The following is a 6,500-nucleotide window of genomic DNA, read 5'->3' as shown; positions in this document are numbered from 1 at the left end:
ATCGGCAGATGGAAGCGGGAAGCCTAAATTAGGCGGCCAAGGTCTACTTTTGCAGAATTCTTGCAGAATGAGCTATAGGAATCCGATTGAGGATTTCATAGTCTAGTAGGACTAAGAAGGGAACTAGGGGGAAAATGGTTCGGGAAGCCCGAGTATAGATATCCAAGGTAGCCTAGAATCACCTCATTTTCCACTTGTCGCCCTTGGAGAGAGAGCTTTCGGCCTTCTTCACGCGAGATTTCTAGAGTCCATAGTCGTCTATTTACAGTGTCGTCTCACACAAGACATGAGGGGTAAGTTTTATACTTATCAATGTTCCATTTTGTATGGCCGGTAGCTAATCTAAACCCAAGGAAAAAACCCTAGAATCCGAGCAGTGCACGAAGTCCTACGACCAGAAATTGACCATAGCGGCCTGTGAGCTCAACCAAATCGGATGAGACTTGAATTGTAGCATGCCCCTACATAATAGAACACTTCTATATCAACAGTTGACCATTCGGCAGGGATCGAGGGGGGTCCCAAGTAGAAAAGCTAGGTTTTTGGCAGATGCCAGAATTGGATTTTAACTTCATAGACAGCTTATAGATTGGGTCTATACACAATGTATATGGTTGGTTTTGTAAAAAGAATCAAGGCAAGCTCTCGAAAAGCAGAAAACAACTCTAAGGCTACAAAGCGTCAAATTTGACATGCGAAGTCAAAGTGGCTCCAAATGGACCAAAACTGGATGGGTTGCTTCAGGACTATGTAGCGGACAAGTCCATAGCCTCGATCAAAAGTGACTAACCAACTCCACAAGCCATGTAGTCACAAAAATTAGTGAATTCAAAGTTGACAAAGCACGGAGTGATGCCGACAAGACAAAACTTTATCAAGTTCAATTTAGGACTTGTTTTAGGTGTACTGAATATGTTTAGGTCAAAATTTGTCAAGTTTAGCAAAAAAAGTTGACTGCTGTAAATAATTACGATTATTTACTTTTGCAAATTTTTGGCTTGAAAATGGTACCATCACTTCACCGATCATTTGCACACACCTATTACATGCTACATTTCAAGTATGAGCCAAAATGATCAATGATAACTTGAAAAATTATCAGTATACTCAAAGAAGTCCTTCTAATGCAAATTTTGAGTTATCTGTCACATTTTTTGATCCAAATCACCTCATATCTAATACACAAGGTCTACACCATGCCTAGAACCAAGTTGCAACAAAAAATGTCATATTTGATGAAAAAGTTGATAATCGCAATTATTTACTTTCTCGCCAAAATGGGAGAAAATTGCAACTTTGACCTTATGGGACCAAAGCACATGATGTCCCAAGGCCACTGACCAAATTTGGGCTAATTTGGATCTCAAAATCTCAAAATCCCTTTATATCTACTGTTTCAGAGACGAAAAGCCTAAATTTGGCACCATTTCCACCGTGTGTACTCAAATAAGTCCACACTTCACTCAGAGTATCTAATTGCTATATATTTCAAGCCTATCACGTCAAAAATGCAAAAAATTGGAAAAATTCCTCAGCTATAAATAATCGCCATTATTTACTTTTGTTGAAAATTTTTGTTTGGACTTTATGATTTTGATCTTTACATGTTTTTATGCATCTATGCATGTTCAAAAATTGATTTGAAGCAAATTGGACTCAATTTGTCAGCAATTCAGTCTCAAGGGCATTTCAGAGCGGAAATTGCAGAAATTTTCTTTGGCACACTAACTTCCCCTAACAGGAGCAATGCAAGCTGTGGAGAAGGCCAAGAAAAGGGTATCCCAAAAAGAGAAGATGCAAGAGATGCCACCCTACCAATTGGACCCAAGTCCAATAAAGAATGCCAGGGCAACATACTTGTCCAGAGAACAGCTTGAAGAAAACAACACCACAGTTTTCACAGGCAGGTTTACAAGTGAAGAAGGACACCAAGTAGAGCTGCAATTACTATCGAAAGAGATCTATGATGTCGCGGCAAAGCTAGACACAAAAGAAGCCAACAGAAGGTTGGGCCTCAGGGACTTCTACGACCACGAACCATGCGGCATATATTTTCAAAAAGCATATGAAATATTGTCTACAATTAAAGAGGATGGATCGGCCCAAATCACCGACTAGCAAGGGCAGAAAGTAGAAGTGGTTATAACAAAAAGGAGATTGTGGCTAAGGCACTGAAGTTTCCTACTGAAGAGATGACAATGAGGGCCCGTGAGACAGGAAGACAACAGGCACCTTCACCAAGGAGACTACTGCGGCAACCTTTGCTGACCTCATCCAAAAGCAAGTGGAAGAACCAGCACGGTTGTATCATGAGCACTTCCACTTCCTAGCAAAGAGACCGCCAAGGTACACTACACCAAATCATGCAACTGCGACTACATTCACCCAAGTGTTGAAGATGACAACCAGGAAACCGATTGACCATGCTCAGTATGTGCTATCAACACTAAAGGGCACCAAGAAAGAAGGTAAAATCACATATTTGGGTGCACCTGAGGTATTGACAAGAATAGCATACCATGCTATTGGCATGGCAGACAATTTTCCACCTGCCCTAGATCAGAACACATGGATTGTATCCACACAGCCTTCTCCAAGAACCACCCGCTCGTCAAAGAGAGTTTACAAATCTGATGAAGAATCTACAGAAATCTCTCATGAAGCTCATAGCAGTGAGAGCTCAAATAATGAAGAGAGGAGAGCCAGGATTGAAGAGATGAAGAAAAAAGTAGTGGCTACACACCAAGAGGAACACACTTATGAAAGAAGCTGCGAAGCTGCAGGTGAGGACCATGCAATGTGGGTTCCAAGAGATATAAGAGGACCCCGAACCAAGAATCCTGCCAGGAGAGAACTAGAAGATCCCAAGGATTCTCTTGAACACATGTACGCGGAAGCACAAGCGTTAAAGCTAAAAGAAGCTCAAGAGGCTAAAAGAAAAGCAAAGGAAGATGTGGTGGAGCAGCAGAGACAAGGTGAAGCGTCCCAACAAAGTGAAGCCTAGCACAAACAGGGTGAGATGTCTCCCAAACCATCATTACCATATACGGAATAGGAAGACCAACCGATGCCAAGCCCTCCACCTTCACCAACCATTAGATCCACTGAGGGCAAAAAAGCCAAAGAAAAGGAGCCTGAATCAGAGGAGGCAACAAATTTTGAGCAACGAAAGGCAACAGAAACAGAAAATACCCCTTCTACAACCACCCAACAGGAAACGACCAAGGCATCCAAGAAGCCTCAAGAAGACAAAGCAGCTGAGGAAACCGCACGGCCTCAAGGAGAGGTAGAACCCCCACCACAACCACAAGCCACTGTAGCCCCACCCAAGGAGCCACACACAGAGACTTCTGAAACAGCTAGGCAGCCTACAGAGCATGAAGCATGGGAGACAAATGATGAAGTCATCTTGCAAGTTAATGAATATGCCAAGCACATGGAGATGATGATGATGATCGAGATAATGCGAATAACAACACTTAGCCGCAATGCTAAAGTTAGAGAGCTGGAGATGGTTATCGATGCTCTACAAGGAGAATTAGATGACAGAATGAATGACATCTCAAATCTACATAGACAAATCCAAGAGTAAAACTTTTGGCACATTGACATGGGTCTTGCTTCTATCCGAGTAGTAGTTCTCAACTCCATTTCCTTCTAGGTGTTTTGGATTGTAGTAGTTTTTTTGGCATTTACATTTTTCCCCATTGGGCGGACAGGCTGCGTGCGACTATCAATGCTAAGGACAGCAAGGGCCACGTGCCAGAGGGAGGGGAAGGGGCTCGACTCTCAAGAGAAGTTGATGTACGTCAAATGTATGGTGCTTGTGGCAGCGTTGCAGATGCTTAAGCCACGTTCAATGTCATCCAAACACCGAATGTGCACTCACACAACATTCTTATTCATGATTATATTGCTCTCAATGGGCATTTCAAATATGCCATCAATGTTTTTGAGTCTATGTCCAAAAGAAATGTTGTGTCATGGATCACCGTCATATCTTTTCCTACACAACAAGGCTTTTGTGTAGAGGCTATGATGCTCTTCCATAGAATGGAAAGTGCAGAATTTTTCCCGAATATGATCACATTCATAAGCATTCTTGAAGCATGCACCACCCAAGAAGAAGGCTGTGAGATTCATCACTCACTTGTTGTGAGAGGATTTGAAGCAGGCACCATAGTGGCAACTGTCCTTATCACAATGTATGGAAAATGTGGTAGCTTGACAAATGCAAGATATATATTTGCCACTATGCCTAAGAAAAATGTGGTGTCTTAAGGTGCATTAATTACCACACTCACCGAGAACAATAGGCTAGAGGAAGCACTAGAAATTTTGTTCAGATGAGTAAACAGCTTGTGGTACATGTGACAAGGTAATGTACATCTTTGCACTCAATGCTTGTGCTTGTTTTGGAGCCCCGAAAGAAGGCCAGAGTCTCCATATGAAGATGATTGAAGAAGGGTTTGAGCAAGACATTGTTGTTGGGAATGTTCTTATCACCTTGTATGGACGACCTGGTGATCTAGCTAGTGCAATGATCATATTCAGGAAAATGAGGAAGAGGGATTGTGTTTCATGGTTTGTCATCATCTCAGGATGTGCACAAATTGGAGATTCGAAGGAAGCATAAAGCCTCTTTAATCAAATAAAATTGGAAGGGTTTGAGCCCCACACTGCCCCACATGTTTCAGTTCTTGATGCGTGTTCCGGTTTAATCAAATGAAATTGGAAGGGTTTAAGCCCCACACTGCCCCACATAGCCTACTCCTCCATCTCTCACGCAGCCTTCCACTCCCTCTGCTTGCTGACTTGCTTCGAGCGTCCTTTCCTCTCTGTCTCTTGCTCCCCCTCTGACACATACACCCTCTTTGACCTACGACATCTTTTATTTGAAAGAAGTGTACTGCTTGCCCAACTTTATGTTGCCTCTGTCTCGGCCTCGCCCTGGATGCGGTTCACTATACAAGTGTTGTGAATACAAGCCATACACTTGCTCTTCATGCTCAAAGTCATCCAGCCCAAGCCTCCTTCAGTTAATGCAAGGGAGCAAAACCCTCTGTCCGGAGGTGGACTGATGGGCACGTTGGCGACGAAGCAGCTTGCAAAGGAAGACGCATGCTTAGAGAGGACAATTCTGCTGGCATTGTGATACCTGTCAAAACCAATCAGCGCCGGCGTAGAACGGTTCCAACAGGTTCACAATTTACAATGCAGGAGGGCTCGATTCTCACGTGGCAAGCCCAAAGTCAGCAATGCGGGCAAAGAAATTTCGGTCCAGGAGGATGTTGTTGGGCTTGACATCTCCGTGTATAATGGGAGGGTTGCATCCCACATGCAGAAATTTCAAAGCTCTCACTGTGTCCCTTATTATCTTCTTCCAATCCAGACGCTCAGGGTAGCCTTTTTCAAACAAGGCCTCCTGCAAGCTCCAATTTTGCATGCATTCATACACCAAAAGCCTTAATCTTTTCCATGAGTACAATAGCCAAGAAGGCTTACCACATAAGGCCAATCAAGACCACTATAGATAAAAAGCAGTGGTGTCTCCAGGTCCATGTATCTTGCAAGACGCGCACAGAGAAGAAGCCAGGCCGGCGGGTGTAAGCTCCCTTTGGATGCGCAGTACCATGATCAGCTAGTGCAGAGTCTCTCTCTCTCTCTCTCTCTCTCTCTCTCTCTCTCTCTCTCTCTCTCTCTCTCTCTCTCTCTCTCTCCATAACTTTTACGAGCACTGTTGCGGCCGCCATGAAGATCAAAGTAGCACGTTTCTTTTGTGCTGAAAGTGAAAGTAATTCATTGCCACATGTTTGGGTTTTTGAAGGACCGCTTCACCATCGCTCACGTGCGGTTGCACTCGCATCGCCCCATTGCAGCATTGTAGATGTGTGTGATATGCGCAACAAGCCACACAGCGAAGCGTTTAAGCAAGGAGCTTGTGAAACTAGTTCTAAAAGCAGGCACTGGCTCCCGCATGCGCATCTCGCACTGCGTAAGCTTGCTCATGCACAGATTGAACAAAACCAAGAGCTGGATAGTGGCTATGAAACGCCTCACCCTCATACCCCAAGCTAAAAAATCACCCTACCCTTCCCCTCCCTAGTCTGTTGCTGCAACCAGTCCGCGGACTGGTTGCAGCAACAGACCAGGGAGAGGAATTAGGGTCATTAGGGTAGGTCATCACTTTTTTAAAAATCGAGCGCAGAGAGGGGTAGGGTCACGCAAATAGGTTCAATCCTTTAAAAAAGAAGAGAATATTACCAAAATACCCATCTAATTTGTGGAATTTTCCAAATTACTTCTCAAATTTTAAGAATGCCCAAAACATCCCCAATATTTTGTCATGAATTCCATAAATGTCCTTCAAATTTTCCAAAATTTACAAAATACCCTTGGTTGCAAGATTAAATTTTTCCAAAGATAAAAACATTTGTAGCTTTTAAGAAGAAGATGATTTTCTATGAATACAAGATGCTAAAACTAGAATTTGGGCTGGT

The 6,500-nt window shown here is 43.3% G+C and overlaps 2 pseudogenes; both read left to right on the top strand.

The window, feature by feature from the left end:
- Window positions 1-3,813: 3,813 nt before the first annotated feature.
- On the top strand, window positions 3,814-4,281 carry LOC147427308 (pentatricopeptide repeat-containing protein At5g27110-like; annotated as a pseudogene).
- A 644-nt stretch (window positions 4,282-4,925) lies between these two features.
- LOC147427307 (uncharacterized) lies at window positions 4,926-5,470 on the top strand (annotated as a pseudogene).
- The last annotated feature ends 1,030 nt before the right edge of the window (window positions 5,471-6,500 follow it).

Source organism: Adiantum capillus-veneris, chromosome 24 (assembly GCF_014529385.1).
Source record: "Adiantum capillus-veneris isolate H3 chromosome 24, ASM1452938v2, whole genome shotgun sequence".
Classification (NCBI taxonomy): domain Eukaryota; kingdom Viridiplantae; phylum Streptophyta; class Polypodiopsida; order Polypodiales; family Pteridaceae; genus Adiantum; species Adiantum capillus-veneris.
This window is presented reverse-complemented; position numbering and strand designations above follow the sequence as displayed.